This window comes from Neoarius graeffei, chromosome 2 (assembly GCF_027579695.1).
Source record: "Neoarius graeffei isolate fNeoGra1 chromosome 2, fNeoGra1.pri, whole genome shotgun sequence".
NCBI classification, from domain to species: Eukaryota; Metazoa; Chordata; class Actinopteri; order Siluriformes; family Ariidae; genus Neoarius; species Neoarius graeffei.
In genome coordinates this window covers 107,237,046-107,260,564 of record NC_083570.1, presented here as the reverse complement: position 1 = coordinate 107,260,564, position 23,519 = coordinate 107,237,046, and the positions used below count along the sequence as shown (strand labels likewise).

Below are 23,519 nucleotides of genomic sequence, written 5' to 3'. Positions count from 1 at the left end.
GCAGGACTTCTCCACCAATCTGGAGAACCTGGAACAAAATGAAAATTCTAAAATTCAGGACACACTGGGCCAAAAATATTTTTAAAAATCTCTTTTTTTCTTCTATTTTGTTAACTACATCTACACTGTGCATTTCTGTTAGATATGCGTAAAATATTTCTGACAAATATCATGCATAAGGCAAAGAATGTTGACGGCAATGAGGTCCATTTTTTTATTTAGTTATGATATAATTTGTGCTTTGGCATTAATGAATTTTCTTTTTCCCTTTTTTCTTTATCTTTTTTGCTGTGTTTTGTTTTGTTGTATTCTGGATATGAAGCTGGAGCTGTGTCTAAGTGGTGTATGAGACCTGTACTGATTATCAGTTGCTCATGTTACATTGTGAAATTAACTTTGTAGAAAAATGAAACATCCTCTTTTTTCTGAATCACATGATTTGATGAAATATTTTAGAAAACATTTTACAATAAAAATTTTGGATAATTTACACTTTACCATACTGCTGGAACTATGTTATATATAGGGTGAAGGAAGTATTTAGCCTGTGCCAAAACAAAAACAGTAAGAGATAGAAGGGTTAGGGGTTAAGGCCTCGGGGTTAGGGGTTGGGGTTAAGGGTTAGGGGTTAAGGGCTAGGGGTTAAGGATTAGGGGTTGGGGTTAAAGTGCATATCACGGGTAAATTCAGAAGCAAGATCAATGTAATTCTCCTATTTTATATTAAACTTTGGTCAAATATCTGTCACATTTTGCATTTTGTGCAATTTTTTTACCTTGCGCAATACCAGAAAAATTCAGTTGAAATCAAGCCATTTGAGGCGAATTGGTCCGCCTCTGAAAAAACTTGCCATTTGGATTTCCCGGGAAACATTGATTTTCGTGACGTCGCGTGCGGGACGCCTCCCTCTGAATCCTACGTCAGCGCTGGTTTGTTTATGAGAAAACGACCTGGTGGTTTTCTGCAAATTTCTTCATTACCGCGTAATTATTAAAATGGTTAACAGATGTATCGTAGGAGGGTGTAGCAACACCAATCTTGACGGGATTAGCACTCATCGTTTTCCAAAAGACCGGACAATGAGAGAGAAATGGGAGCGCTTGGTCTACACAGGCTGTGCACTGAAACCGTGCAAAGCTCACGCAGCCTGCTGGCGCTTCCGCAGGTGACGTCACGAATCTGGCTCCAGACTCCCTTGGGATTTTTCCAGACGCATTTTATTATTTTATTTTTTTCTGCTGTAGACAGATGGCCTTGTGCAAAATTACCCTTCTGGATGAGTGTGTAAAGGGACATTCTTTCATATTAAAAAAAAAATGAAATTGGTCCAGAATATGCACTTTAAGGGTTAGGGGTTAAGGGCTAGGGGTTAAGGGCTGGGGCTAGGGGTTAAGGGCTAGAGTTATCCCCCATGACATTTCTGAATATGCCGTACGGTAAAGTGTAAAATTTCCAGTTTTAAGTCTGTTTTTGTCTGCTCTCTGCTATCATCTTTGCCATTTTATAATGAAAACTAGCACTGCATAATTATGTAAAAAAGGATGAATAACAAATATGTAGATATTTTACTGGTGTTACTATCCAGACATTGAGGATAATAACGGTATAAACGCTTCACGGCCAGCAGGGGGAGACAAAGTACATCTGATGTGAGCTCAATTTCCATTTCTGCCTCTTAAATTAAGCTAAAACTAAAGTATTTATATATGTTTTGTACTCAGACACTTGATTCTAGCTTCTTACAGCTTCTTACAGGGGTTCTAGCTGAATCTGTTTCTGAAAAGGGAAACCAAAGAAGTCTTAATTAACCATTTTATCTCAGTGTGTACATGTTTTTGTCTAAATATCTATTACTAGTTTATAATCAAAGTGGCTCCTTTTAAAGTAGAAAAAACATTAAATATTCTTATTTTCATCAAACTTTGTGTGTCTCTTTGGTCCTATCACTAAAGTATGGCTGATTATCGTACACCAAAGCACTGTTGAATTCTTGTTTCTGATTGGTCACAAAGTGTTGATTAGTTTTCTAAAGCAGCAGTTCTGACCATAGTGCAGCTTCATATCACAGGTTTATAAGACATTATACTATATTTCTATAGTAATAACTCTTTCACAGGGACTCGTATGGCAGATACAAATGTGTGTAATCATCGGGATGGTAATGTATCCTGTAAGGAGTCTCCAGTGTCAGCTCTTTGTAAGAGTCAGAGGTAAAACTGTAGCTTTAAGGGATAAGATTTCTTTTAAATGATTTCTTCAGTACAGAGGAGTTTACACTTTGCAATTTCTTGCTAAATGATGAATTTGTTTTCTAGTGAAGGAACAACTGTCTATCATGAAGTGATAACAGGAATTAAGTATTTCACAGATGTTCCATAACACAAAATGTTACTATAAATAGATAAAAAGTATAATGTGTTCTTTAATAAATTAATAATGTAATCATTGTCATATTGCTGCGGTATAAGAGGATGTGTATGAAAATAATCAGCTTTGGGTTGGAAAGGGTGCCTCTGTTTAACACACCACCACGTCGTTGATTAATTTCTAATTACAGCACAACATGGAGTGGTTTCTTTCTTTATGTAATGCACCCTCAAAATCCTTTTTAACTACCTTAGCCACAAATATTGCACAAAACATTTTAATTGAGCTAAATAAAGTTAAAAAAGAGACCCCAATATTTTAATTAGTTTATGATTCACTGAAGGCATGCTGTAACCTGAATCTTACTGCATTTTTTAAGGATTTTCCGAGACCAACTGGTCTGGGCAATACAATCACAGGCCCCAGAGTCCATGCAGCTGCACCGCTGCGGCATATTCTGTGATGCAAATTGCCGCATTACGAATCCTCGTTTCAGCCAGCATAATATCAACATAGTTAATGCAGTGCCAAGTTACCATAACTTCATCGTAAGTATGGTAAAATACTAAAATTACACTATGAGTTTAAGTTATTATTTTATCAACTTTCATAATATTATGTATTTTAAGAAACAGTGAAAAATAAGAAATAAGAAAATCTTCAATTTTATTGCTCAATGTGAAACATAGTATCAAATAACTGTATATTTAGTCTTTAATTTGGAAATTGGAACAGTCTTGACAACCCAACTTCAATATTTCTTAAACATTCCAATCCAAAGAAAACAGTCTTATGAATTTGGACCAGCAATTCAAGCATCTCCCATAATTCAATTTCAGTTTTACCTTTCAGCATCAATCTAACATAACTTGGTTTAAAATTTGGTCTCCCAGTGAAGCTGGTTTGGCATTGACTAGGAGACCAAATCTGTTAAAAAACATATGTTAAAAATGCTCTGTATATATTATGTGCATGAACTTTTTTTTTTTCCTGTTTTATTACTGAAAAAAAAAATGAGGCTTTCCACAGAGAAAATATGCCCTTTGCATTCAAATAAATCAATGGTATTACTTCAGATAGATAGATAGATAGATAGATAGATAGATAGATAGATAGATAGATAGATAGATAGATAGATAGATAGATAGATAGATAGATAGATAGATAGATAGATAGATAAAACTTTATTGATCCCTTTGGGAGGGTTCCCTCAGGGAAATTAAAATTCCAGCAGCATCATGACAGGATAAACAGAAAATAAAAAGTAAAGAAAACTTCTAGATAAATTAAGTATTAACATATGTAAATAAGGGCGGCACGGTGGTGTAGTGGTTAGCGCTGTCGCCTCACAGCAAGAAGGTCCGGGTTCGAGCCCCGTGGCCGGCGAGGGCCTTTCTGTGTGGAGTTTGCATGTTCTCCCCGTGTCCGCGTGGGTTTCCTCCGGGTGCTCCGGTTTCCCCCACAGTCCAAAGACATGCAGGTTAAGTTAACTGGTGACTCTAAATTGACCGTAGGTGTGAATGTGAGTGTGAATGGTTGTCTGTGTCTATGTGTCAGCCCTGTGATGACCTGGCGACTTGTCCAGGGTGTACCCCGCCTTTCGCCCGTAGTCAGCTGGGATAGGCTCCAGCTTGCCTGCGACCCTGTAGAAGGATAAAGCGGCTAGAGATAATGAGATGAGATGAGATGAGATATGTAAATATAAAAAATAAAATATGAAAAAAGTCCAGCAGGAGAGGTATTGCACATTATATTGCACATTGTGTATATATATATATATATATATATATATATATATATATATATATATATATATGTTGCTTACCAGCTGAGAGGTCCATATGGTGAAATACCGTGACCGAGGTCTTGGGCCCTCTGGGCCAAGGTCAGTATTCAAGGCCGAGGTCAAGGTATTTCACCATACGGACCGACCTTAAGCTGGTAAATAATATATTTATTTTTTTTCTCTTTACCAAATTCTAACAGAAAACGAGAGGGCCCGAAAGGGAAAACCGAGCCGAGCCGCCATTTTGAATCCTCATTCACGGCTGTAATGAAAATGGCTTCCTCCTCGGTATACAAGTGCACTTCCATGGCAGGAAAAAAAACTACATTTTGCCGCCTATGTAGTCCCATATTTATACAAAATTGAGTCATTCAGGATTCAGCCATGTTTTTGCTCGGCGTTAGCAACAGTTACAGGTTTTTAGCTTTCTCCTGAAATGTTTTCTTTTATTTCGTCTTCCTCAGGGTAGTAAAACTTGCTTTCGCTGTGAAGACTGTCGTTATCGCTATCCATGCTGTAAAATTAATGCTATTCTCCTGAGAAATGCGAAAATAAATGTTGACAAAAATTGCTACGATGTTTGTTGCTGTTGTGAACGTAACCGGGGTCCGTAACTGGGGTCCGTATTGTAGGATACGGACCCGCTCGCCAGCCAATCAGAGCGCAGGATTTGATGGAAACTGGACCATGAAAAAAATAAAGCATATTATTATATATGGATAAAGATATATTATGTATGGATATATTATATTGCATATTTATACTTCAGGTAGATATTTATGTAATATTTTCAGGAGATATTTAATAAATTTTCGTGTATTATTTTATCATAATTATAATTTTATCATTTTTAGATATTTTATAACTTTTAGTATTACTTCAGGTAGATATTCAGACAGTATTTTCAGGAGCTATTTTATAACTTTTAGTGTAATTGCTTCTTGTGACCAGCAAGAGTCGCTGTTTCGTTCCAAGTGCCAGTCAGCCTCCTACACTGTGATTGGCTGCACTCACTGTGTTTGAGAGTTGTCAGGGAAACATGAATGGCAGTTGAACCGTCCATTCATCGCCGTGCTTTTTAATCTTCTAGCCAATCGGAGATCAAGGGGTGGGGTTTCAGCTCAGGCTGAGTCCTGAGTTTAAATGTCGGAGAGGGAAAGCGAGAGAGAGAGACTCTGACTGTGGAGCCGCTCGGATGTTTGTGTTGGAGGGAATATTTCATTTTTGATTTTGAAATAAAAGGCAATAAGGAGCTAATATATCACGAGAAAGACTTTAGGTTCATCATCAATCGATAATGGTGAGTTATTTTGTTTTTAATTGACGTACTTCCGGTTTTGCATCTAGCTTTAATCTATATGCATGAAAATATCTAATTCGTTTTAAAACTTCATTTTAATTAAATGGCACAAATATTCATCATTTTTTATAGATCAATATCAATAGGCTAACCTCCTTTGTGTCTTTCAAAGATTAAAAGAAATATATTTGTTGTTGTTGTTGTTGTTGTTTCTCATCTTCATCAGATTATTTGCTCTCAACACGTTTTAAAGCTACACAGCCTTTCAGATTTTTCAAGCGTAGGTCATAAAAAGAATTTTCCCTGACTGTTTAGTGAACCGAAAACTACTGAATGCGAATCACAGACTTCCAATTTTATTTATTTTTTTTAAACAGAACAATTAATGAATTTAAGGCCATGTGGCTCTAAATTCACCACTATTTTTTTTCCTGCTTCACCATGACACAGTTCAAGATACTAGGTCATGCATCACGTGGTGGGCTTTCCCCGTTCGCACAAGGCATTGTCAAGTCAAGTTTATTTGTGTAGCGCTTTTAACAATAAACATTGCAGCTTTACAGAATTTGAACGACTTAAAACATGAGCTAATTTTATCCCTAATCTATCCCCAATGAGCAAGCCTGTGGCAAGGAAAAACTACCCCAGACGACATGAGGAAGAAACCTTGAAACGGGAACCCATCCTCATTTGGGCAACAACAGACAACATGACTATAACATCAGGCCAAAAAAAAAAAAAAGATACTGTGTTTCAGGTAACGTGAAATACTAAAATAAGGTCGGTAGGTAGGAAAAAGTTTTTTTTTTTTTCTTAATTTTTTTTTATTTTGTTCGAAAAAATTAACACAAGTAAACATCTTACAAAATAATATTTTGGCACAGAATCCTTTATACCACACATCATAATAAAATAAGTGTTTTAAATCTTTAAACGAATAAAAAAAAAAATCGCAAGAGTTCGAGTTATGATCTACGGAAGCGTATTGCTGCCACACTCAAAAAAAAATTGGCTTAGAATCAAGTAATTACGTGAAAAGATATTGTTAACAAAGTTATCACGTTTTTACAATATATTTATCATGTAATAACATAACATCATGTAATTTCATGATACGAAATTATCACGTTATTTCATGATATTTTCATGTAATAACATGAAAACACCTTATCAAGAAATAACGTGAAAATAACGTCCTAGGCTAGGCTACTTCCATTAAAAGCAGACAGCCTAGCCTACTGTAGAACTTAGGTCGAGCAAAAACACCGAGCAAAAACATGGCTGAATCCTGAATGACTCCTATTTGTATAAATAGGGGACTACATGGGTGACAAAATGTAATGTTTTTCCCTGCCATGGAAGTGCACTTGTATACTGAAGAGGAAGCAATTTGCATTACAGCCTTGAATGAGGATTCAAAATGGCGGCTCGGCTCGGTTTTCCCTTCCTCCTTCAGTATACAAGTGCGCTTCCATGTTTATCCAGGAGGGCTGATAGAAGTGGCGAAACATTTTACTTTTTATCGTTTCTTTCACAACTTGAATGCGTTGAAACAAAAAAATTATGACAAACTAACGCCGCTTACACTAAAATATCGAGGGAAATTTGTAATAAAAACTTTACGGTCGGCAATTTCACCGCCGAAATTCTCGGTCGGTCGGGTTACCGGAAACACACTTTTTTTTTATTTGGCCTTAACAGTTTTAACATGAAGACAGTTTCGTTGATGTTATAAACTCTTCATTGATGGAAACTTGAGTGCAAAACTGTTCATGACAACTGCAGTCCTAAAGTTAGCAAGTCAACTGTAGTCCTCAGCCATAAAAGCATTACTGTAAGAGTCCAGAGCATCCTCCAGGTGTGACTTTCAACTGTCCACATGGGGCCGTCCTCCACAGGAGTGATGCGATGAGACTCCAACCAGACACAGGGCACCAGGTTGGATCAGGCAGGTCCGAGGAGAAGAAGTAGTCAGCATCTCGATCTCAGGATTGACATGTAACTCAGAGGGATAGATATTTTTTGGGGGGGGGAGAAAGAGAAAACACAGGTTGTTAGATATTTTTGTATCCCATTGTGGGATACAAATTTGAAACAGAAGAGAAAAATGGAGGACGTGAGTGTGCGAATAAAACGTGAAAGACTGACTGCAGTAATGGAAAGAAAGCGAGAAGAAAAGATGTTTTGTTTATATATGAAGGAAAGGAAACGCAGGACCAAACTAATAAATATCGGTAGTCAGCGAGCACCTCGGTGTGATCAGCTGTTCGTTTAGCGACAGAATGATGGAACTGTCAGTGCACTCTCAAAGGTAAACCTGCGCGTGCGTGCACACAAACACTTCATCTGCCTGCTTGACTGCGCAAAGCGAGCGACTTCATGCATGTTATTTGTTTTAATCCCCTCAAATTAAATAACTTCCCAGTCACAGAATGGCCTGATATTTTGAGGGATATTACAGAAATAAACATGTATCACAATGACCAAATTTCAGAGGGAACTAAATTTCACTGATTTTATGAAATCGAAAGGCCGTCTCGCTTTAAAGTGAATTATTTGGGATTTTTGTGGAACCGAGAACAACAGCACCACCAACCAGTGTAAACTAAACAAGTGAGTAGGAAAGCTGGGGCTGATTTCTTTCTAACCCAGACTGTAGATTCATCAGTAACAGTCATGTCAGGTGATTTCACAGAGTGACATGCCCATTCTTGCCAACTGCTTGAGAATGAAAAGCAGTGGCTCAGATTATGTGATGCACTCGTGCCCTTCTAGGGGGTCTGGGGGCATCCCCTGCCCCCTGGAAACTTTTGAATAAAACAGTGTAAAATGTGCATTCTCCTGCATTCTGAGTGCCATGTTTGAAGAAAGTTAATCGAGTAATCTGACCAACCAACATACTTCACAAAATGCTGCTTCTCACCTTGCGTCGGTGCTGGATGATCCGACGACCAAGTCACCTTGAACTTGTTGTCATAGCGAATCTTTTTTCCTTCGGAGTTTTCATTGTTCGTGATCACCAGAGCATGTTTGATTTTTGCAAATATATGTGAGCTCATTGCTGATTGCCCAGAACCAGATTGCCTAGAATAGTGCAGTAGATTAGATTCAACGGTGTCATTTTGCAGAGTACAGGTACGAAGCCAGTGAAATTTGGGGGGTGGGCATCCATGGCCAATCACGGTGGTGTAGTGGTTAGCACTGTCGCCTCACAGCAAGAAGGTTCTGGGTTTGAGCCCAGTGGCCGACGGGGTGTGGAGTTTGCATTGTTCTCCCCGTATCTGCGTGGGTTTCCTCCGGGTGCTCCGGTTTCCCCCACAGTCCAAAGACGTGCAGGTTAGGATAATTGGTGGCTCTAAATTGACCGTGGGTGTGAATGTGAGTGTGAATGGTTGTTTGTCTCTATGTGTTGACCCTGCGATGATCTGGCGACTTGTCCAGGATGTACCCTGCCTCTCGCCCATAGTCAGCTGGGATAGGCTCCAGCTTGCCTACGACCCTGCACAGGATCAGTAGTTATGGATAATGGATGGATGGATCCATGACCAATAGACCCTTCCCACTGACGTCACCGGAAACCAGAAGTAAACAGACCCTGCGCCATATTGGAAGACCAACAAACTCGTGATCAGGGGGAAATAACGGCAGCGCGCGGAATTTAAACCCACGAGGCACTTGATTCATCATAAACCTACAATGGTAAACTTTTGTGCTGTGTTAGGGTGTTCCAACAAAGCTGATGGGAAAGGTGAAAAGAAGTTGTTCTTCAGAATACCAGCTGTGATTGAGACACAAGGGGAGCAAACTAAGGAGCTTTCTGCCAGGAGACAGAGAATAAGTGCATTACTGAGTGTCTCTGAGCGAAGGAGAGCCTGAACGTTGCAACCTCCCTATTGGCTGTTTATTGGCTGTTTGTAAAAATGTATCAGTTGTTGCCCTTCCCACGGGAATCATCGCAGACTCGAGAGACGAGACCTGACGAGTTAGTTCGTTGGTAGCAGAACAAAATGTCTGGACACAAATCGGGTTTTCAGAAAAGGAAAGAAAATAAACAGAGGGTCGAAAATACAAAAAAGGAGGCAGAAAATGCAAAACGAGTTTTAAGGTAGGACAAATGGTTACTTTTCTGAGGCAGCCCGCCGTGGCTGCAGGCTTTCAGTTGTGTCATTGAATGGTTACTTTTCTGAGGCAGCCCGCCGTGGCTGCCTGCAGGCTTATTGATTATAGCTCATTTAGTTAAAATAGTTTATCTAAAATGTTTATAGTTATGTGATGGTTGTCCTCAGTATTCGAACTATGCCGATATTTTCGGGGGGTCCCTTTTTTTCCCTGGGGGGTGCTTGCACTTGTTTCGGAGCGCGGATCTCCAAACACATGAGAAGCCTATCTTACGCACATATCACGCAGACTCCACACCTCCACACACGCATCGCGTCTGAAGTCATAACTCATCAGGGGAAATCGTGTCCGCATTGGCATGTTCAAAAAACAACCTCGCGTCAACAATGATACCACACGCAAGAACAAAAAAAACAGTCAGGCTACTCAACAACCAACCTGGCAGCAGCAGTCGTTGTCATATCGGTTTATTTTATCTTTGATGTAAACACAACACTTCGGATATGCAAATGCTTCCCGTTACACACGATTGCTATGTCAATAAACATCATTTTGCCAATATTTTAGAGACACCCCCCCCCCCCCCCCCCCCCCCCCAACATTTCCCAAATCATGTTTTCAAGGGATCTCATGTCTGTTTCAGCGGATCTCGGATCCCCCGAGTACCCCCGTAGTTCGAACACTGGTTGTCCTGATTTAGACTGGTGTGGTTTTTTGTTTTTTTTTTGGGGGGGGGTTGCGCGATGTTGCACCCGGGTCCAGATTAGGGCAGAACCGGCCCTGGCTACATTTCAGGTGTAGTTTGTTTTATGTATGTATGTATGTATGTATGTATGTATGTATGTACTTGCATAGATGTGTACTTGGTCTTCCAATATGGCGACTACCAAAATCTCGCGGCGCGGTGACGTCATAGGTTCGAGAAACAACCTTGGGTCCAAAGGGTTGCTGATTCAGTTCCCAGGACCAGCAGGAGAAATGCAAGGGACGTTGAGTGAATAAACAGCACTTTCTCTTACCTCTGTATCATGGCTGAAGTGCCCTTGAGCAAGACACCTAATGCCCAACTGCTCCCTGGGTGCTGTAGTATCGCTGCCCATTGCTCTGTGTGTGTGTGTTCACTGTTTAAGATGGTTGAATGCAGAGGAGGAATTTCACTGTGCTTAAGTGTACACGTGACCAAATAAAGACGACGACTTCTTGAAATGCAGTTAGCATCTAACCAGAAGTGCAGAATAGAGTTTTATTTACAAATTAGTGCCAGAAGTAAGTACTGCAGTCACAATATGCATCCATCCATCCATTAGCCGTATTATATGGGCAAGCTGGAGCCTATCCCAGCTGACTATAGGCGAGAGGCGGGGTACACCCTGGACAAGTCGCCAGATCATCACAGGGCTGACACACAGAGACAAACTCACATTCACACCTACGGTCAATTCAGAGCCACCAATTAGCCTAACCTGCATGTCTTTGGACTGTGGGGGAAACCGGAGGAAACCCACGCAGACAGAGGGAGTACATGCAAACTCCACACAGAAAGGCCCTCGTCGGCCACTGGGCTCGAACCCAGAACCTTCTTGCTGTGAGGCGACAGTGCTAACCACTACACCACCGTGCCGCCCTACAATATACAGATATGCCTGTAAATATTTAACTGCAGGGGAAGCCATGGTCTATTAGTTAGAAAAGCAGCTTTGGGACCAAAAGGTTGCTGGTTCGATTCCCTGGACCAGCAGGAATGGCTGAAGTGCTCTTGAGCAAGGCACTGAACCCTCAACTGTTCCCCAGGCTGTTCTGAGTGTGTTGTACATCATTCTGGATAAGAGCTTCTGCAAAATGGAATGTCATGTTTACAGAGGAGTTTTGGTTCTCGGCTTCACGTAATATGACTATTTGACGCCGTATACTTGTATCCCCTGTACTGAAATCAGGAGAGCGAATCCAACCGTGTTCGCTGATTATTTTGTACTGTGTTATTTTATTTTGTACAGGTTGAAGTCGGTACAACAGACTAAAAACTCTGCTCGCATGATGTCGGGAAACTGCCGGTGCTTTTCTTTTTGAGTCACGGGAAAGCGGTCAGGCGCTTGCGTTCTTTCTTTCTTCTGATCGGTTTCCCACTGGATTACTCATGAATATCAATCAGATCACTTTTATAGGGATGTTCTCTCGCTGTTTCTGATGGAGGATTCAGCAAAATTTTCCATCCGCTAGTTTTGATGTTATGATTCACAGGAGACTTTGAAGTGAGTTTTACCTACTTATTTTTTTCAAATCGAACTGATTCCTGTAAATAAACAATTATTTTAGAATATAACTGGAGTTGTTTTGATGAAAAATATTGAGATCTTAGTGGTCGGAATGAGATTTAAAAAAAAAAAAACGGAAGTCAGAAACGCGAGTGTCAATTTCGAGTCAATTAATTGGTTGTCAGCTGTCCATCACTAACGATGATGACTGCTTCATTAGGATGCACAGAAATGCAGATGGGCTGTGAGGCCCACACCAGAACGACAGTGTCGCCCACATTGGTGGCACGGATGGCCCGGCCAAGCCGCCACGGAATGTCTGGCCTTATGAACTCTTGTATACTATTCTCCTCTCCTAATCAACTGCCTTGCACAGTAAGGTAAGACAAACAATATCGTGCCCCCATCGTGTTATCTCTCTGGACCTCCAGACCTGATGCCAAGTGGTGCACAAAAGTGCCACAGACCTGATGGGTATGGAAGTTGCCCCGCAGTGACAACTAACTTGCCAAGTGATGCAATCCGTTGGCCATTTGCGTGGTTCTTCCGCATGCCATCTGGTGGTGCGCATTGACCCTGTTGGGTTCATCTGCTACATTGCCCTGAATCAAACTGATTCCTGTAAATAAATAACTATTTTAGAATATAACTGGAGTTGTTTTGATGAAAAATATTGAGATCTTAGTGGTCGGGATGAGATTTAAAAAAACCAGAAGTCAGAAACACGAGTGTCAATTTCGAGTCAATTAATTGGTTGTCAGTTGTCCATCACTAACGATGATGACTGCTTCATTAGGATGCACAGAAATGCAGATGGGCTGTGAGGCCCACACTAGAGCGACAGTGTCGCCCACATTGGTGGCACGGATGGCCCGGCCAAGCCGCCACGGAATGTCTGGCCTCGTGAGCTCTTGTATGCTATTCTCCTCTCCTAAAACGGCTCGGCCGGGCCATCCGTGCCACCACTATGGGCGACACTGTCGCTCTGGTGTGGGCCTGACAGCCCATCTGCATTTCTGTGCATCCTAATGAAGCAGTCATCATTGTTAGTGATGGACAGAATCCATTTTTTAGAACTAAAATCAACAGGTGGTATTCACCTGTCAAAATCGGTAGAGTTGGCCAGTATGCACGCTCACTAGATTTGGGCGGAACTTTTTCAGACGTCATCAGTAGCGACTGAGAAGGCGAACGTGAAATACAAATGTGAATACTGAATGTGAATGAGGTGGAATATTTACACAATCGTTCCGTTTTCCCCAAAATGCCTTTGGTGGAGAATGTAGAAGCAGATAGACGAAGCACACATCACATCATCTAATCAAAGTATAAATTACACTTAAGGACCGAGGTGGACAAAGTACCCAAGTTCATTACTTAAGTCAAAGTACAGATCCCACTGGCTAAATGTTACTCCGATGCAACTGAAAGTTGCCCAGTCAAATTTTTACTTAAGTTAAAGTACTGAAGTACTTTCTTTTAAAAATACTTAAGTATTAAAAGTACATTTTCTGTCAACGCATCGTTGTATTATTGCCACAACGCTTACAAAACCTAATGCCGTTACCAAAGATAGAAATGTGAATTCACAAAATGAACGCATGCTGTGCCATCATGGTGGTTTAATGTTAAGCTAGCTAGTCAGTGAAGCTCCACCTGACATGCTAGCAAACTCTTTTCAAACTTGAAATCTTATTGGGTAGCTAACGCTACTAGAAAATAAAGATGTTTATTTGGCAAGATTATGCTAAAACATTTCTGAAAGAACTTCAGATAAGTTAACGTTATTCATGTTGGCGTAACTCCATTTTTATACATTAACTAGCTGTGTGTTAACGTTAGTCGTGGACAAGGCTACGGCAATTTGGCAGGCAAATCTATAGAAAGTCATTTGACTAACCAGACCGCATAGCTATTGTAACGTTATCACTAGCTGTAAACGCACAGACAAGCTTTCTCTTGGGATAAAACTTTTACAGACCTCGATATGCTTCCGCAGGTCGGACGGCGAGTTTTTGGAGATCATGATGTGGTTCGTTTTCGGCAAACAAAACAAACATTTAAAATGAAATTAATCTTTAATGCTTTAAGAAAACTGAAACATGGGTTCATGGGCCATGAGTGTGTGCGTTCCCCAGAAGAACCGCCTCCTTCCATTCTACCATCAACTGATCGTGTTCAAATAAAGCTGCTGAGAAATCACTGAACTTGATTTTATACGGTCTGTGGACGTGACGTGACCCTAGTGATTACTGATCGGCTGTCTCAGTGTCACCTGGGGAAAAAATCAATCACGTTTTAGAAAAGAAAAGGAAAAAAACATCCACGTTCAAAGCTGCTTCATAGTAACGAGTAACGAGGACCTTGATAGAAATGTAGTGGAGTGAAAAGTACGATATTTGCCTTTCAAATGTAGTGAAGTTAAAGTCATAAGTTGCCAAAAAAATTAATACTCAAAGTGCACTCAAGTACAGTACTCAAATGTACTTCGGTACTGTCCACCTCTGCTTAAGGACAGATGACAGAACTGTAAGTTTAGGTTCCTTTTTTTTTTTTCAGGGGTGAAGGGGGGGTTTGGGGAAAACTGTTTGGAGAAAAAACACCATGAACCCTGTAGAGCATTACAGACTTGTAACACTTTAAAAATTCAACTCAAATGATTAATGTAGCTGTTGATCTGCCTTGAAGTGTGTGTAGGTGCGTGAGAAAAGAAAGAGGTGGAAAAGAAAGCTGTAATGGCTCTAATCATTAAAAAAACGGATAAAAAAATACAATAATGGCGCACGTGTGTTTAGCATCTGAATAACTGGATCTTGCTCACTTACAAAATAAATTTGTCCTGTGATCATGAAGGTGAATAATACTAAAAGAAGTTCCTGGTTGCGGAACCGTCGTAGTGATTTGCTGACGTGATGTATGATCGGTCACTTAGCCTCAGGACAGGGTGAGGCGAGGCAAGGCGAGGCGAGTTGAGTCAGTGAGGATTTTTACAACCTCGGAGATTTCCGTGTTGTCCACGTCTCTGGAACAGAGTTGTTGTTTTTTTGTTTGTTTTAGCAAGTAATCCTCCTCAAACTTCATAAACCTGATTAATAGATGCAGAAAGATGCATACAGAAATGGATCATGATTTCGGTGTTAATAATTGGTTGCCTAATAATGAGTTCATGTTGGAAATTACACAGTCCTTATAAACCTAAAAGTGTCATTTTAATCATAATTTTTTTTTTTTAATTAAAAGCATCTCATCTCATTATCTCTAGCCGCTTTATCCTGTTCTACAGGGTTGCAGGCAAGCTGGAGCCTATCCCAGCTGACTACGGGCGAAAGGCGGGGTACACCCTGGACAAGTCGCCAGGTCATCACAGGGCTGACACATATGGCCCTTTTCCACTACCCTTTTTCAGCTCACTTCAGCTCGCTTCAGCTCACTTCAGCCCGACACGGCTCGCGTTTCGACTACCAAAAACCAGCACGACTCAGCTCGCTTCAGCCCTGCTTAGCCCCTAAAACTCGCACGGTTTTGGAGTGGGGCTGAAGCGAGCCAAACCGTGCCGAGTGAGGCTGGGGGCGTGAGCAGACACTCCCCTGTGCACTGATTGGTGAGGAGGAGTGTCCTCACACGCCCCGCGAGCACGCTGGGATCTGTAAACATCGTAAACCCGGAAGAAGAAGAATTACGAATTACGAGAATTTCTGAAGCCTTATGCGCCTCGCCTCATCTATACGCTCTTGCCAGTATCTGTTGGCGTTGTCGGTGACAACAAGCCATAGAACCAAGACCAGCAACACTAACGACTCCATGTCCTCCATGTTTATTGTTTACTATCCGGGTCGTGAGACTACCGCTTAAAAGCTCACTGATGTCACTGTTTGCGCCGCCTAACGACATCACCTGACGTCCACCCACTTTCGCTAACTCCACCCAATGTGTCCACCCACTTCCAGCCAGCACGGTTCAGCGCGGTTGTAGTCGAAATGCAACTCCAACAGCCCCGCTCAGCCCGACTCAGCACGGCACGGCTCAGCCCGACTCAGCCGCGTTTGTAGTGGAAAAGCGGCAATAGACACAGACAACCATTCACACTCACATTCACACCTACGGTCAATTTAGAGTCTCCAGTTAACCTAACCTGCATGTCTTTGGACTGTGGGGGAAACCGGAGCACCCGGAGGAAACCCACGCGGACACGGGGAGAACATGCAAACTCCACACAGAAAGGCCCTCGCCGGCCACGGGGCTCAAACCCGGACCTTCTTGCTGTGAGGCGACAGCGCTAACCACTACGCCACCGTGCCGCCCTAATTAAAAGCATGTTTGATTTAAAAAAAAAAAAAAAACTCATTCCTTTTGTGTTGGATCATTATCATTAAAGAGATCTGTTTAAATCTGGTTCCTTTTATCATTATGACTGTGATTTTAAATGAGTTGCTGTAATCAGAACAACAAAAGTCGATTATAATTTTTTTTTTTTTTTAAACAGCCTTAGTTACCGCTACAGGTTACTAATTAACAATTATTCGCAGAAGGTGAAGTGGATATCGGTGAATAATAACGGAGATGAAGTCGAGGTTATTATTTAAATAATGCTGAGTGGTATATCAGATATATTCCATTCAGCTAGCATGATATTGAACGAGTCGAAGACAAGTAGCTGAATGGAATATATCTGATATACCATGAAAACAGCAATTATTATTATAATTATACATACACATCCCTTTTGGGTGTTCAATGCGTCTTTCTCTTTCAAATTTCTCTCAAAATCTTCCATATTTAACGAAGCAAATCTGGCAGCCATGTTTGTTTGCAAATTGTCACAGTCGTTCACTTGCTAGCATGGAAGTTTTACATCTCCGACATGTGACAACCCTGCAATATCGTAAACCATATCCAACGCTCATTCTCCATTGGGTAGAGTGACCTAATACACACAGAGTGGTGCTTGAAAGTTTGTGAGCCCTTTAGAATTTTCTATATTTCTGCATAAATAAGACCTAAAACATGATCAGATTTTCACACAAGTCCTAAAAGTAGATAAAGAGAGCCCAGTTAAACAAAGGAGACAAAAATATTATACTTGGTCATTTATTTATTGAGGAAAATGATCCAATATTACATATCTGTGTGTGGCAAAAGTATGTGAACCTTGGCTTTCAGTATCTGGTGTGACCCCTTTGTGCAGCAATAACTGCAACTAAACGTTTGCGGTAACTGTTGATCAGTCCTGCACACCGGCTTGGAGGAATTTTAGCCCATTCCTCCATACAGAACAGCTTCAACTCTGGGATGTTGGTGGGTTTCCTCACATAAACAACTCGCTTCAGGTCCTTCCACAACATTTCCATTGGATTAAGGTCAGGACTTTGACTTGGCCATTCCAAAACATTAACTTTATTCTTCTTTAACCATTCTTTGGTAGAACGACTTGTGTGCTTAGGGTCGTTGTCTTGCTGCATGACCCACCTTCTCTTGAGATTCAGTTCATGGACAGATGTCCTGACATTTTCCTGTAGAATTCACTGGTAATTATAATTCAGAATTCATTGTTCCATCAATGATGGCAAGTCGTCCTGGCCCAGATGCAGCAAAACAGGCCCAAACCATGATACTATCACCACCATGTTTCACAGATGGGATAAGGTTCTTATGCTGGAATGCAGTGTTTTCCTTTTTCCAAACATAACGCTTCTCATTTAAACCAAAAAGTTCTATTTTGGTCTCATCCATCCACAAAATATTTTTCCAATAGCCTTCTGGCTTGTTCACATGATCTTTAGCAAACTGCAGATGAGCAGCAATGTTCTTTTTGGAGAGCAGTGGCTTTCTCCTTGCAACCCTGCCATGCACACCATTGTTGTTCAGTGTTGGACTCATGAACATTGGCTAATGTTAGAGAGGCCTTCAGTTGCTTAGAAGTTACCCTGGGGTCCTTTGTGACCTCGCCGACTATTACATGCCTTGCTCTTGGAGTGATCTTTGTTGGTCGACCACTCCTGGGGAGGGTAACAATGGTCTTGAATTTCCTCCATTTGTACACAATCTGTCTGACTGTGGATTGGTGGAGTCCAAACTCTTTAGAGATGGTTTTGTAACCTTTTCCAGCCTGATGAGCATCAACAACGCTTTTTCTGAGGTCCTCAGAAATCTCCTTTGTTCGTGCCATGATACACTTCCACAAACATGTGTTGTGAAGATGAGACTTTGATAGATCCCTGTTCTTTAAATAAAACAGGGTGCCCACTCGCACCTGATTGTCATCCCATTGATTGAAAACACCTGACTCTAATTTCACTTTTAAATTAGCTGCTAATCCTCGATGTTCACATACTTTTGCCACTCACAGATATGTAATATTGGATCATTTTCCTCAATAAATAAATGACCATGTATAATATATTTTTGTCTTATTTGTTTAACTGGGTTCTCTTTATCTACTTTTAGGACTTGTGTGAAAACCTGATGTTGTTTTAGGTCGTATTTATGCAGAAATATAGAAAATTCTAAGGGGTTCACAAACTTTCAAGCACCACTGTAGGATAAGCAATATGCTAACAATATTGCATGCTGTCAAACCAAATGAATGAAACCCGCTCGAAGGGATTAGAACACGTTTTCATTCCTTCGAAAAAGTGTCCTGTATGGATAATAATTCACGATATTCACTGAGCCTGAGACAGATAATTGTTTTAGTGGCCTATAAATACACAGGTGGTGATATATATATATATATATATATATATATATATATATATATATATATATATATATATATATTTTTTTTTTTTTTTTTTTTTAAATTATATTTAAAACATTTTATTTCAAACTTGGGCACTTTCACACCAAAGGTTGCCTTTTTCAAGTTTAGCTTCTAGGGTCATAAAAGTAAACTAAATGTGACATAATGTTTCACTTTTGTTCACTGTTTTTGTCTGAGGGTCAGAAAGAAGCTACAGTCAGTGGTTCTTCCATCCTATCATTATTGTGGAAATATTAGCCATTTTTAACATGTTTTTGACAGAATCTGCAGTCCCAAATTAAATTTTAAAATATTGCATTGAGTATTAAATAATTTCTGTCCCATGCATGGCTGAGCATGCTGCTTCCTTATATAGGGGGTGAGTCAAGAAATGTCCATTCCAAATTTCATGAAAATCGGTAAATTCGTTTGGCCGCTATGGTGATTTAACTGAATCATGGCATTCCGTGTTAAAACAAATAAAGTGATTGTCCTTTCCTGAACAACATGAGTAACTGATAATGTGTTGTGCATTATCAGTCTAGAATAACATTTAAGAAATTGTTTTTCATCACTGTTTTCACCTCACTTTCAATTTGAACTGTTATTAAGCAGGTAGTGAGTTTTTCAGCTATTCGAAATCCTGATGTAGAATCTGCGTTAAAAATCTGTCCTCTCCAGAACTTAGGATAATCTGTAAAACTTGCCTCAGTTTTATGGAGAAATATTCTTACTGGATTAATTAGGGCCCAACAATATAAAACCAATGAGAAACTATCGCATTCAAATGCATGGTTGAGATACATACATAAAAATGTTGTTAAAGGGGATGTCCTCTCCAGAACAGGATATTTAATATCATAATAGGCATATTTTGACTTTCAGATCAGACATTCTGTGTTCATGGGAATTTCATGGTCAATTATGGCCATTGGAAAATAAGTAGGCATAGTTTTGGTGTTGTTGTGTTTCACTGTTATGTGTTGTTCAGTCACTACGTTTACATGCACATAGAGAGAATCGAATTTCTGCCGTTGCTCGACTGAAATCGAAGTTCAAAATGCCTTGTATACACCTTAATTCGGCTGAAATTGAACCGAACTTGATTTCTCGGAATCGAGCTACACGACCTAGTTTATGCGATTTCTGCCGAGCTACTTTGTGCATGTATACCCTATTGAGCTAGTTGTCGAGCTACTTCCGGAAGTGACGAGACCACAAGCGGGAAACACAACAGCCTCGGTCGGCATGACAACGGCATGAATCTTTTCTTTTTGTGGCATTGTTTGCACTGTTAAAATTTAGCTCACTTACTGTATCACCAAATACATCTGTACAGCTGTTGCATAGCTGTGAATTGTGTACATAAACAAGTCATTGTATTTGTGTGTGTGTGTGTGTGTGTGTGTGTGTGTGTATATATATAATATATGTCCAACATCTGAAGAATGTCAATAAAAACAAAACAATTGAACTTTTTGTGTGTTTATTAAGACATAAGTTAAATTGTAAGCAAAAAAAAAAAATTTTTTTTGTAAGCAAAAAATGGACTTTAGAAAAATATTATTGTGCAAAATAAGTTGTCTTACAAAACAGTGGTCTGCGCCGGACAGTTTGTAGCCATACAGTCTGTTAGAGCAAGCCTAACAGCTTGAACACGGAACTGCTAGTGTTGCCAGATTGGGGGTTTTAAGTGCATTTTAGCGGATTTGAACATGTTTTGGGCTGGAAAACGTCAGCAGTATCTGGCAACACTATAGCTCTTCTTCATGACGACAACCGGAAGTGTACCAACACGATGGGGCGTGTAGCGCCACGTGTGGCTCGAGTGCACAATGCACCTTGCACAATAGCCCGATTTCACTTGTGCATGTAGGATTGGATTTCTCTGGCACCCCTGCTGGGACCCTTTGCTCGATTACCAACAGCAGCTCGATTTGGACGTGCATGTAAACGTAGTCACTGTTATTTGATAAAAAGTGAAGTTTTTGTAGCATTAGGCCTTCTTGACAGGTTTTTCTACTGATGTGTAGGAAAGCGAGAATAGACAGATGAGGAACTTCTGAGATTGAACTAGGTGGCAATTTGAGAGAGAACTTTCACCTCAAAGTTACCATCTGGGGACTAGTACTAGTACAAACAAAGACCTGTCGGTCAGACAAGTCAAATAATTTGGATGTAAATGTGCCCAGGTTACAATATTGGTTAATTTTCTGAGAAAATTAAGCGTTAAAGAAAAATGTCCTCTCCTGAACAAATGCCCAAGACTCCCAACACTATTAATTCTCTCTCACTGACTAGATGTTAAATGTTTGCTCTCATCAAATGCATAGTTTAACATATGAAATTTGTGGCTCCAGGTGTTTTGGATGTAAATTGCTAACTTGTATGTTAAGTACTTTTAGGATAATAAGGATAAATAAACCTTCATTATTGTAAAGGTCCAAGAAATAATATAATGGTCCAAGAAACTGTGCAAAAGGTTCTTTTTTCAATCAGAAAACTTATTCAAAATTGTTGCCATAGTTTTCCTGAGTAATTTTTCATTTGAAAAGTGATGTTAAACATTCTGTCCTCTCCTGAACAGAAATATGGATCTTGTGACCTGATTTGATTTGCGCGGTGACCGGAAAGTAGATACAGTATGAAGTTGAAATTTTCTAGTCACCTACCAGATTGGTGTATCTTTCTAAAAAGGCATTTTAGCTGATTTCCTGGACCTATTTCTCATTTCTAGCTCTATTGATATGTGAAGTGACTCCTAAAATAGACTGAAAAAATTCACCAAAAACTAGATTTTCCAAAATATGTCCACCATTGATGGATATTTTGGTGTCTCTTTGTTCCATTAACATCTCTGCAATAATTAGGTGGAATGTAGGGGACCCAATCCACCAATTAGGCTTAAATCTGAATGATAATGTAAAAAAATCCAAATTTGTGAATTTTACCTTCCTGCTATGTTAAAACTAATAAATTTTGGAATTTGAAATGACTTGTAGCCTTGATACTTGAGGTACATGTTACCCAATATGTATTCTGTGGAATTCAGGATGGATTTTTGCATTACATTGAAGTTCATTTTCAACTGTTTTTGGGACTTTTAAGGCAACCTTTGGTGTGAAAGTGCCCACTTCAAAAGTGGCGTAATTAAAGGCGTGGTGTAGATTTGTCACTTATCTAGTCAAGTCAAGTTTATTTGTATAGCGCTTTTCACAATAAACATTGTCGCAAAGCAGCTTTACAGAATTTGAACGACTTAAAGCATGAGCTAATTTTATCCCTAATCTATCCCCAATGAGCAAGCCTGTGGCGACGGTGGCACGGAAAAACTCCCTCAGACGACACGAGGAAGAAACCTCGAGAGGAACCAGACTCAAAAGGGAACCCATCCTCATTTGGGCAACAACAGACAGCATGACTATAACATTAACAGTTTTAACATGAAGTCAGTTTCGTTGATGTTATAAACTCTTCATTGATGGAAACTTGAGTGCAAAACTGTTCATGACAACTGCAGTCCTAAAGTTAGCAAGTCAACTGTAGTCCTCAGCCATAAAAGCATTACTGTAAGAGTCCAGCGCGTCCTCCAGGTGTGACTTTCAACTGTCTACATGGGGCCGTCCTCTACAGGAGCGATGCGATGAGACTCCAACCAGACACAGGGTACCAGGATGGATCAGGCAGGTCCGAGGAGCAGAAGAGGTCAGCATCTCGATCCCAGGACCAACATGTAACTCAGAGGGACAGATTTGGGGGGTGGGGGAGAGAGAGAGAAAACACCAAGTCACATAAAATCCTTTGTTTTGAAATCGATAAAATGAATCACAGTTCCGCCTTGCCGTTTAATAGTTTTAGACCAAACTTCATAGCATCTTTAATGCTTTTAGGAACAGCATTTTCTTTCATCATTTGCAAATCTTCCTCACTTATGGTGACGAAGCGATCAGCCGCCATTTTGCTGAGTCGCTTGAGGTGATTATCGAGAAATAGTCCAAATTTCTCAACCAGTCAGCACACAATTTTCTATAATCATCTGTGTATTTATATTAAAAGACATATCTCCACCAAATTAAATATGTTTTCACCTCCATTTGTTCGTTTGTTTTTTTTTCGAAATGTAACTCAAAAAGTAGTGAACGTCGTCATCATTGTTCCTCGGTGGCATCGGAAACAGCCTTGGAGTGCTTCTGCTGGAATCGTGCATCCAGTCGTCGCAGGAAGTCAGTCTTGATCATCATTTTCCTTGCCTGCTGTATGTCAACAGCAAGCAGCTTCTCCACTCTATTCCACACTTTCCTTGGAGCCAGAACATCAAATAGCACCTGTTTCTGGAGGTTGTTATTATCCAGTCTGCACACGTGCAAGATATTTCATATGCTGCATCACACAAAAATCACGGATGGGTGGAGTGTCTGTGAGCAGGGCCGTTGACAGCTTTGGCTGGGCCCGGGACAAAATAATCTGAGTGCCCCCCCCCCCCCCCCCCCCCCACACACACACACACACACATACGCGCGCACGCACATCGCCACACAGCAACCACCCACACCCAACCCCTCTTTTCACAGTCTCCATTCACTCCAACCCTTAAATAACAGGTATTCCAAGCCCATTAAAACAGTCAACCATTTTATTTCAACATTTCAACATATTTACAGTTTGAACATTTCCTTAGTCTGCAACTATTCAGGTGCGAAATGCAATGCGCCGGACTTTTGCTGTGGCAAAGTCGTCAATAAGGTCATTGAAGTCCAGCTTCTTTGCAAGTTCGCGCTCTATAGAGAGCATAGCCAGCCCATTGAGCCTCTCCTGTGACATGTTTGAGCGCAGGTAGTTGATAAACCAAAATGATTGTTTACGGGATGGAACTGGGCCTCAATGAGAACGGAGTTATGGCTTTCCCAAAATCTGAACATAGAAGCATCATCACTAGTCACACACGGACTGGCCATT

The 23,519-nt window shown here is 40.4% G+C and overlaps 1 protein-coding gene across 1 annotated transcript in view; it reads left to right on the top strand.

Annotated features, from left to right (window-relative positions):
• The first annotated feature begins 5,311 nt into the window (after positions 1–5,311).
• n4bp3 (NEDD4 binding protein 3) overlaps positions 5,312–23,519 on the top strand; it is a 135,989-nt gene continuing 117,781 nt past the window's right edge. Inside the window, exon 1 of the mRNA XM_060911188.1 lies at positions 5,312–5,453. The gene's annotated coding sequence lies outside the window, so the exon portion shown is untranslated. The remainder of the gene's footprint in view (positions 5,454–23,519) is intronic.